The following is a 12065-nucleotide window of genomic DNA, read 5'->3' as shown; positions in this document are numbered from 1 at the left end:
GACTTGTATTTTGAAAGTTATGCATGTTTGAAAATCATGAGTCAACCCGTGAGTCAACTCATGGCACAATGAGCTGATTGGCACACCCTGTGAGTCGACCCTCATGAGTCAACCCCCAGGCATGAGTCGACCCCCATGAGTCGACCCCTACAGTTTTAGGCCAAAAGTTCCAGAAACTCATTTTCTGGCTGTTGCAACAGAAGTCGACTCATGAGTCGACTCCTGATGCATGAGTCGACTCATGAGTCGACCCCTGCGATGGAAAATATCAGCAACGGCTATTTTTTTGCCCGTTTTAATTACCTTTTATGCTTCCTAAAATTGCTCTAACGGCTCTTTATCTGCCTAAATTATTTTTTCTTGCTTCTAATGCTGTAAAATGCTTAAAATGGTGAAAGAAATTGCAGATTAAATAGAGATCAAACGTGAGATCAAATACAAGAGAGGATCCAAATCTGCATGAAAAAGCCTGAGATCCATGAGATAATTTGAGAGAAAAAAAAGAAAAGAGGATCCAAAATCCACAAGAGAGATTGTGAAAGAGATTCAAGAGCTTTCAAAGAGAGGATCTTTCAAGCCTATTGTTCAACCTTGATCTAGAGATCTTCCAAAGCTTTCAAGAGATCTTCAATCAACAATCAACCTCTTCTCAAGCATTCGTTCAAGCGTTCATCCACTTTGAGAAAATCTGAAAAGGGGTTCTTCATTTGAGTAAAGTTTTTATTGTTATATTCGCTCATTTAAAGGAGCTGTTATTGTATTAATCTGTGCTCAAAATTTTTCTAACTCTTTGTGAGTTTTTTTGTTCTTGTTTTTGGAGGATTTCCAAAACAAGGAAAGGTTGATCCGAACCTGAAATCGGAGTGTTTTGGGTTTACTTGTACCCGACAAACAAGTGATCTAGCTTGAGATAGCTAGTGTCAGAGTTTTCGACGTTTTGTATTCAGGTTGAATACAAGTATAGTGGATTGAAATTTCCAAGTAGGAGCTTGGGGAGTGGATGTAGGTGCAAGGTTGGCACCGAACCACTATAAATCCTTGTGTTTGTGGTGTACTTTATCGCTTTATCTTATTTTTTTTTATATCCTTGCAATACTGCTTTAGGTAATTAATATTGAATTAAAATCTTTCTCTTATTCATCATAAGTAATTAATTAAGTCTAAAATTTTTAGAAACCCAATTCACCCCCCCTCTTGGGTTGCATAGCTGGGCAACAAGGATGGTGATCAATCCAGATAGACTGGCATACGAATTCTTTGAGATAGATGAGTCTCTGTCTACAGTGTAGAGACACTGGACGATGAGTGCGGATAGTTGTTAAAGAATAACTAGTACTGAGCATGACCATACGAGAGATTACTTAGATTTCTATTCAATCATCAGTGATTGTCTCGATGCTATAGTTGTGTGATTGATCTTTTGATTTGAGATAGCACTGCTGCTCACAGTGAGGCTGCTGGAGTTTGACTGATATATAGACATGGGTCTCAATGAGCCCTTATAGTGGATGTTGGCGACAGTTGATCCACTGTAGGAGTAGGATGCACATCAAGATGAGATCTATCAACCTTGACAGAGAGGAGTAGTCCTATAAAATTTGAAATGCTAAGTCTTAAAATCTATGGCCATAGTAGTATGATTGATGGAAAACAGTTTCCATAGGAATCACATTTAGACTTGAGCTAATCGAATCTATCATATGACTGATGTTGAAGTTTGATGATTTATCCATGATCTGTCATCAAGTTGGGACTCAAGATAGAGGGACTAAATCACACATTAACTACATCTAAAAGTTCATTTTAGTTCTACTGAATTGCTACTACATACTGCTAGGTGTTACTGGTAGATTGTAAGAGCTCACTAAGATTATTCTGGATCGATAATCCTTGATGAGTTAGAGTGAAATTATTCCGATCCATTGAAAAGAGTTTCAATGATACTTTAATAGAGATTATTGTATATCTCACTATAAGATAGAATTGAACCTATGGAGTCACACAATAAAGAGATTAGGTCTGGAATTAGCAATTGAGCTTATGAAGTGTCAATTGGGTTTAGAAAAATCTGATTTGGTTCATGATAACTTTGCTAGCACATGGTTGGATCCAATTTCTTTCTATTAGAATTTTTTTATTTGATAAGATAATTCAAACTTAATTACCTGCTAATAACTTAAATGAATAAGATTCATTGGACTCCAATTGTTGGGTGTCTAAGGTTATGGATCAATTGAATTAGGGTACAAGTCCCTAATTAATTTTTCTTGATAGTTATTCTAGGGTGTCACTTTGATTCGATCAAGTTAGGTGTGTCCTATGATTAAAGGAACCTCCCCTAAGGTCTCTAGAGCATCCAACCAGCAACCCACATGCCCCATAGGAGGTGCCCACACCCTCTCTTCCTCTCCCTTTCTGTTCTCTCTTGGTGTCCCACACATTCCACCTAGTTGGGATGTCCCACTTCTTCCTCATGCCCAAGCTGTTGGGCATCCCTCCATTCCTGGTTTCCAGAGTTTGATAGTAGCACAAAGCAAGGGAGAAGGGCAAGAGAAGAAAAGAAGAAGAAGATCAAGGAAAGAGATCAAGTGTTGATCGCGATCCAGCTTCATTCGGTTTCAGCAGGCTGAATTTTTTTAGAGAAAAAAGTTCAACTTGAAGAGGGCTATTCCAGGTTGATCTCGAGTGGATACCCATAGAGGTCTAATACTCATGCGGCTAGAAGAAAACTTCTTCTCTTTCAGATCTAGATTTGAAGAAAAGGATTAAAAAATAGGTATGCGATTTGATCACAATCTAAATTTCAGCATATGTCAATTTCAGCACATGAATTAGATCCTTATGGTTTTATATTTTTATGCATGCATAATTCAGATTAAAAATATTTTAATCTTGTATTCTACTATGGTGTTTAAAAAATAAAATTTTGAAACACGCATGCATACCCCAAACCTCTAATTCCAATAGCTTGAACTCTACAGGAATGACCGCCTCAGTCCTAAATGCCAAGTTAAAAGAGGTCTCATCAGTTGGGAGCCTCTGGATGGTTCGGTAGGCCCACAACACATGATAAAGCTCATCGATCCATGATCCCCCAGTCCAATCGATCTTGGCCTTTAAGTCTTGTAGGATGGTTTAGTTGATTACTTCTACCTCTCCATTCACCTGTGGGTGGCGTACCGAAGTAAAATGATGTTTAATCTTATATTCTTTGTAGAACTTATAGAGCTGGATACTACTAAATTGTCTACCATTATTTATGATCAATACCCTAGGGAGATCATAGCGGCAGATAATATATTTTTAGATAAAATCCTTCACTTTGACCTCCATTATGTAGGCCAGAGTTTCGACTTCAACTCATTTTGTAAAGTAGTCAATGGCTACCAGGAGGAACTTGTGCTATCCTGATGCAAGAGGAAAGGGGCCAAGAATATCCATCCCCCATTGGGTGAACGGCCAAGGGGCACTGATAGGAGCAAGGATGCTACCGGCTGATGTTGGATGTTAGAAATTTTTTGATAGCGATGACACTTTTTGACAAATTTGCCTGTATCTTATTGCATGGAGGGCCAGTAGTATCTCTAATGGAGAATCTTGTATGGGAAAATGTGTCCTAAAATCAATCATATGATGATTGAGTTCTTTTTGTATATGAATTATTCATTGATAAATAAAAGTTATTTTGACATTTTTCATTACAATGTTGCATCTTCCTTGTAGAACTCTTGTGTTATGATGAAATCCTTAGAACTATGATAGTAATCGATAAAAGAGAATTTATCGTATAGTTGTTAAATATGATGTGACCAAATGATACATCATTACAGGATGATGATGTTTATCGAGTGATTGTATGCTATATGGGTTGGTTGTCCTCTTAACCAAAGAGTGTGGTGCAATGGTATGGTATACGGTGAGATGTAGGAGTACATTGTCACTGAACAAGTGACTCACCTACTGAGTGCTCTACTGTCAAGAGCTACTTGCGAAGCATATGGACATAAGTGTCCCTTAGACTTAAGATCACCATAGTGACTTGCAAGCAACTCATTGTGCTTTGATGTCGGACTATCTAGATTTCTAATACAGTGATGGAAAGCTACTAGGTACAGTCAAATACTTACAAAGTCTGTATGTGGATCAAGATAGGATTGACCCCTCTAGATTGTAGGAGCTGTGTTGTACAAGGTTCCAGCACATATTTGGTGAGACCCAGAGAGGGGTTGGTAGCCGAAGAAGACTCGATGAGACTCTGAGAGAGGATGGTAGCCAAAGGGGTTTGATGAGATACTGAAGAGGACTTGGTGAGACTCTAGAAGAGAATGGTAGCCGAGGGGGTTTGATGAGACTCAGGCTAGGATTGGTAGCAGAAGGTGGCTGATGTGTTGACAACAATTATGGGAGTCGACAAAGAGGATCGACTAGTGCCTGGTTGGTAAGATTAAATGGGTCTAACTGTCCAGCCTACTGATTGAGGGTGATCTAGCTTGATGCAGATCAACTCAGATGTGAGGCCCCTATGTCTAGTGAATAAAGGCTAATAAACCCCACCTCCCAATGGGCATTTGCCTTTTGAAAAGTTGGTTAAGGGCTACGATCCTAACATGTGGTATAAGAGTGAGGTTGCAGATTTGAAACCCAGTAGGCCCCCAGAGTGTTAAAAAAAAATATCGCTAGGGAGAGAAATTATTGTACAAGGTTTCAATGCACATTTGGTGAGACCCAGGGAGGGGTTGGTAGCCGAAGAGGACTCGATGAGACTCTGGGAGAAGATGGTAGTTGAGGGGGTTCGGTGAGATAGCCGAAGAGGACTCGGTGAGACTCTGGAAGAAGATGGTAGCTGAAGAGGTTCGATGAGACTCAGGCTGGGGTTGGTAGCCGAAGGTGGCTGATGTATTGGCAACAATTATATGAGTCGACAAGGAGGGTCGACTAGTGTCTGGTTGGTATGATTAAATTGGTCTAACCGCCCAGCCTGCTGATTGAGGGTGATTTATCTTGATGCGGATCAACTAAGGTGTGAAGCTCCTATGTCTAGTGGATAAAGGCTAATAAATCCCACCTCCCAATATGCATTTGTATTTTGAGAAGTTGGTTAGGAGCTACGGTCCTAACAAGCTGATGTATCACTATATTTTAATTTAGTAAAATTTTGGCCAAGATAATCCATGAGATGGATTTGAAAGGTTGAAATATAATATGGATGACTTTGTCTGGTTGACAATTAACCCTAGATCATCCTAAAGTATTCAGGGTCAAAGGGATGAATTATATGGTAACTATATGCATAGGTTCTGAAATATTTTTTTATGATTATTTGATCTATCTGGACATCAAAATCATTACTAGATGATATCTTCAATTAGTACAGAAAATGTTTTCTGTGCTATTGGCTTAGTCTTCGAATCTATGAAGTCACACACAAAAATCAGACAACGTAGAAAAGTATTAGCATATATTTATATGTCCAATTTGAAAGTACTTAACTTGATTAAATATATAGACTAACTTGATTGAGAATTAAGTTATGGGTCAAATGGGATTGAAGAGTTGACTATGTCTAGCTAGCACTACACATGAGATTCAGATTCAATCTGGAAGATGAACAGTTTTTGATCTATGATCCAAGGAGCCTAAGAGAGATTAAATTTAAGTGCTAATTAATTTTAAATTAGATCTAATTTAATTAGATTAATTGAGTTTAAAATTCTAAGTTAGACTTAATCTTAAATCACAAACAGTTTAGGATTGACAGTCTTTCGAAATTATTTCGAATCAGCTTCGAATTGGATTTGAATTGACCCAATTTTGGATGAGATCCTTAGAGTCCTTTTTCACTGAGACTCTCTCACCTCCATGGCTGACCAACACTTGGATAGGTTCTGGTTGTGGGCCGTCCCACATGGGTGTGGGCATGGGTGCATGTAGGTGCCAAGTTAGGCACCAATCCTTTCTCAACTAGGAGTCCTTCTTTGATAATTTATGGATTGATTTAAAACTTGTTTGAATTAAAAATTCTAATCTTAATGGGTCATGGGGAATCATTTATAAATAGGGAGGGTCTCTACTTATGAAACATAATAATCAGATTGTGTGAAAAGAGAGAAAGAGAGAGAGATGCGTGAGAGAATTTGGGTGTCCCACCCTTGGCATGTCCCCTCTCTTGCCGCCCCCTTCTCTCTTACCGTGGGCTTCCATTATGAGCATCCCCTTGCTGGTGTAAGGCATCACATCTGGCATCTCTTTCCTCACTTGGTGGTCTTTTGAAGGTGTTTATCCGAGGCTTCATCCCGCTTTCTTGTAGAGCTTGGCATGTGCACAAAGTAGAAGGCCTACAGATCTAGGCCTATGCAAGGATTTGAATCTAGATTTTGAAATTTGATCCCTATTCTATTACAATCTAGATAAAAATTTAATCTTTATTTAGTTCAATATATAAAAAATTTTAGATGCAACCCTGGTTATCTGCAAGAAATAGGCTTTCTTTTCCTTCAATTGGTATCAGAGTCAGGTTTTGATACATGGATATATAACTAATTTTTTTTAATTATTTATATATTATATATAATTAAAATTTTAGATTAAATATTAAATCTAATTTAGATCTATTTAAATAAAATTTATGATCTAACTTTTATTGGATTATAAGAACCTAATCAAAGGTTGATTAAGGTTTGTTAATAATTTGTTATAATAGAATTTTATTGTTACTAAATTTTATTGGAATAACAACCTAATCTAAAATTTATTTTAAATTAATTTTAATAAAATTTTAATGTTATTTTGATCATGAAGTTAGATTTATTTCAGATATTAATTGAATCTATTTTGATAGATTTTCATATTTAATTTCTAATAAAATTCTATGCAATGTCAAAATAGATTTAATTAGAAAATTAATTCTTATGTATTCATATTTGTATCTAATTAATTTTTTATATGATATCAGATCTAAAATTAAAATTTTATAATTAGCATATGATATGTTTCAGATATGATATGATATATATGATGCATTAAATCTAATTAGATTAGATGAAGAACATAATTGATAAGATCAAAGATATGGTCATGACATAAATTATTTTATCAAAATTACATGTTGATGTAATTGAATATAAAATTTAATTTTAGATCTTAGTATCCCAATACTCAGATTGATGATATCATCAGACCATCCGGTTATAAGAGATTGAAGGAATTAATCTTTCTCTCTTGTCCATTCGATGCGTTCTTTTATTACGTGTAGGGGTGTCATTATGATTTGATGTTATGATGAAGAAAAATGAATAGATTCTTATAAATTATTTTGATCATAAATATATTTAGATTAGATTTAAAATAATTCATGATTTATTACAATAAGATAAATTTAGATATAAAATTATTTTAGAATATGAAAAGTATGTTACATTACATCAGTATTGATCTAAAAATTATCATGATGCATGTGATGTATGTATAAAGTTTAGATCATAATTTGTATATTTAATTATTAAATATATTATGAAAATTTATTTTCATGACTTGAAACATATGGTATGCTTCACTTGAGATTCTGATAGAATAGTTCTATAAACTGAAACATACATTTCACATACTTAATTTTGAATTAAATTTAAATGATCTAGATTTGAGAATTGAAGATCATTAAGATACCACATAAATCAATGGGCTATGGGTTAGCATGAATTTGGTCCTTTTATTGAGTTAAACCTAGGATTAGAAATACATTTAGATTAAGTAGAGAAATTGATTAAATCTAATAAAAGTTGAATTAGATTAGGTCAGAATTTTTTTAGATCCACTTCAATAGTTGAAATTTGATCAAGTCTATATTTTTGATCTTAATAAATAGACCATGATCATGGCTTCGTAGTTGAGCTCGAATCTTCTGGTGATCAAATCGAAACTAATTACTAGTTGATACCTAAGGTAAGTCTGGTAGATTCGATCAAGTGGTTATTAATTGGGAGCTACTCACCTAGATGGCATCTATGATGAGTTAATGGCATATCCCTTCCACTGATCTCACTTACCTGACCAACATGATAGATTATATTTTGATTAGGTCACTAGTCGATTCAAGTTGACCCATGCCATCAAGTTAAATTAATGACTAATTTAGGTATCCTTAGACCAGCTTATGTTTAATCCTCTACATGACTTGGTGAAGTTAGTGAAAAAATTTACAACTTACAGGTCAACTTCTTCTCTTATTCTCAAGTCAATAAAATCAAATCTTCTAAATTATTAGGTCTATAAAATGATACAGTTATAGAGATAACTTGTTTATAGCCTCCCATTAAGATGCGTGATAATGGGTCCAATATTCCAAATAGGCATTGAAGGTGCCACACGCTTGGTGTCTATTGGATATTGAAATTATCATTCATCATATGATCATCTTGTTGTACCTTCAGATCAATGCTCAGATTGGTCACGCTACACTCAGGTTTGGATATCCATTTGTTAGATACACTTGGCATAGTCATGTTAATAGTTGGACCTATCAGGATTTTTAGTGGAGGCACCACACACCTGCTGAAGGGATGCTTGGAGCAAAATTTAATTGCTAGAAGTTGTTTAGAGAAATAATTGATTATGAACCTGCCCATGGATGCACTAGGATTGGTCGAGCCACACATGGGCCCGAATGCAGTCTTTATGGATTCTAGTACCTGCTAAAAATTAATGTAATTTCTCGAGTTGGAGGTAGAGGCTATCAATTCGTACAAAATAATGAGAGAATCTTTAGACTAAAGTTCATATCTTTGAGATTAAAAATAATCATATACAAATAGACTTTTATTTTTTCTTTTCAGCTATGGCCAACACACTATCCATCCGTTAGCTATTAGACAGCAACAAGCTTATCAGATCCAACTTCGATAGTTGGTATCAAAAGTTGAAGATTGTCTTAAAGCATGAGAGAATTTTATACATCCTTACGGATGAGGCACCTAAAGAACCTATTGCCAATGCTCGTGCTGTGAGAGACACTTACTTGAAGTAGCTTAATGATCGTACGATTGTGCATTGTGTGATGAGGGCAGTCATGAATGATGAATTAGTTATAAGTTCGAGGATGCACAGTTAGAGTAAATCATTTAAATGTTGAATAAGTCCTTCAGCACCCCTGAGGATGTGGAGGACATAAAACCTCCTACATAGTATTCAATGCCCGAATGCAAGAGGAGGCTTCAGTCATCGATTATGTACTATACATAATTGAGCTGATTGAATGTCTTAGCAAATTTGGCTTTCTATTGTATGAATAGTTAGGCAAGGATGCTATCCTTAACTCGCTACCAAAATTTTACCTACTCTTTCTCAGTCATTATAAAATGATGAAGTTTGTAGTGAATTACCATAGTTTGCTAGGGTTACTGTAGACTTTTGAGAAGGACCACCGCTCTAGAAGGAATCGATGCATGTTGTGAGAGGTTCATCTGTAGGTCATCGATCCCTTAGGAGAGGAAAGAAGAAGAAGGTGCAAAAAACTCATGCCGTCGATCCTAAGGAGAGCAAAACATCAAAGTCAATAAGAACCAGGCAGAATGCTTCTTTTTCAAGAAGTTGGGTCATTGAAAAAGAAATTATCCTACTTGTATAGCCACCCTTGACCCAAACAAACCTAAGAACCAGAGAAAGAAGTAAACAGTTGCTTCATAAGGTACTTATATGATAACTCCTGATAATTTCTCTATTTGTGATACTACTATCTGGATATTCGATACCGAAAGTTCAATTAATATATGCAATTTATTATAGGAACTGCAGATAAGTAGAAAATTTTGAAAAGATGAGTAGTTCCTGAATGTTGGAGATGGATGTCTTATTCCAGTCCTAGCTTTGAAAATTTTAAAGCTTGTCTTTGAGTCCAGTAGTATCATATTAGTATTAGAAAATATGTCATAAAGTCAATCATCTAGGTTGTAGATGATTGTGCTCTATGTATGTATATAAAATATAAAATAATAAATATTATCTGACAGATTCATCATAAGGAATATATCTTCCTAAATAGAATTCATATATTATGATGAAGTCCTTAGAGCTACTTTCAAAATGATAAAGGAGGATTTATTGTGTGGTTCTTAAATTTTGCTCATGACCAAATGATACAATTGTTATAAGCACAATAATTATATCGAGTGTAGGTTATTGTGTGCCATATTAGTTGGTAGTCCTCTTAATTAAGGTATGTGGTGACACAGATATGGCATACAGATAAAATATAGGAGTACATTTCACTGAGCGTGACCATCTCCAGAGCGCTCTGCTGTCAACGATTGCTCTGATGGGATATAGGCATAAGTGTCTCTCTGACCTGAGGCTGCCTCGATGACTTGCAAGTAATTTACTATATTTTATTATTGGACTATCTAAATTTTTAATTCGGTGATAGAAGGGTTTTGGATACAGTCAAGTACTTGTGAAGTCTGAGTGCGATCAAGATGAGATTGACCACTCCAAGTAAAATTGAAGATGATGCATCACTGTATTTTAATTCAGTAAAACTCTAATTAAAGTAGTCCTAATGTGCAGTCATAAGATTTTTGAGGTTGAGACATAATGTGGACCACTCACCTAGGTTGACAGTTTAACCCTAAGTCATCTTTGAGCATCGAGAGTCAAAAGAATGAATTATACGATAACTATATCCACATAGGTTCTAGAGTGTTACTGAGCATACATTCAGCCTATCCAGATATTGGGTCATCATTGCTAGATGGTTACATCGATTGGTATAGAAATTATTTTTATTCTACCAGCTTAGATTCGAACCTATAGGATCACACACATAAAAGTACTTGTCTGATCAAATGGCTGATCGACGATTATAAATCATTGAAAAATTTAATTATCAATGTGATTGATGATTAATTCTATAAAAAAATTATAATAAATTATTTACTAATGATTGATAAATTAAAAAAAAAATTAATTAATAATTTGCTTGTCATTGGCTCAATTTGATTGAGAAATAGGGATTGGATCAGATCTAATTGAATTGGATTCAATTAGATTGGCTTTGGATTGCTTGGATGCAATCCTATTAGATAATAAAGCTTGTTCCAATTGATCTTAAGGATGAAAGAGATTTAATTTGATTTAGGTTTGATTAGATCAAATTCTATTAGATAATAGGTCTACTGGTCAAGCACTATTATCAAGAGCCTCCCTGATATCCATTAAGATGAGAAGAATCAATCCTTGGATTGATGGGGTCTTAATCTAACTAATTCTCTAATTGGATTGGGGCCTAATTAGTTTTATAATTAGGCTAGAACCTAATTAGTTAGTTTGTTACAACTAATTCTTAAGTTAGTTAGAATTGGGTCCAAAAATTAGTTAGAGTTGGAACAAGATTCATGAGTCCTATTTGGAATAGGACTGAACCAACCCACCACCCATCTATTTAAGATCCTCCATGCCTCCACTCCCTTTCACGTTGAGATCTCATACCCCATATTGTGCCATGCCCCCCCTTATGCTCCCTTGAGAAATAGGTGGCGTCCCCTCTCTTCTTGTCACCCAAAAAGATGGAGGGGGCATCCAAGAGTTGGATGCCCCATAACTCCATGCATGAAGCCCATAACTCCATGCATGAAGCCCCTATTCTCTTCCCTCTTTAGAAGAGATTTTGTGAGAGTTTGTTGTTGATTTCAAGGCATCAGAGAAAGCTCTTCTTACTAGTTCTACAGTAGAAAATTAGAGAAGAAAAGTTCTTCCCAATGAGAGGAAGAGAAGGAAGAAGAAAGGTTTTCTTTCTTGTGCACAGCCTTAGAGAAGAAAAAATTTTTCTCTCAGATTTTTTTATATTTTTTTAGGATAAAAATTATATTAGATCTAATTTTTAATATAAAAATTTGAAGAAAAAATATTAAAAAAATCTAGTTGGATGTTTGGGGCTTCCTATGGGTCTAGATCAAGGAGAAAAAGAGAGAAGAAAAGAGAAGAATGGTTCTTCTCTTGGGTCTTTCTTTTAGATTTTTCTAGATCTTAAATTTTTATATTATTTTTATATAAAAAATTAGATTTGATCTAATTTTTAT

This window comes from Elaeis guineensis, chromosome 3 (assembly GCF_000442705.2).
Source record: "Elaeis guineensis isolate ETL-2024a chromosome 3, EG11, whole genome shotgun sequence".
NCBI classification, from domain to species: domain Eukaryota; kingdom Viridiplantae; phylum Streptophyta; class Magnoliopsida; order Arecales; family Arecaceae; genus Elaeis; species Elaeis guineensis.
Note: the sequence above shows the minus strand (reverse complement) of the source record.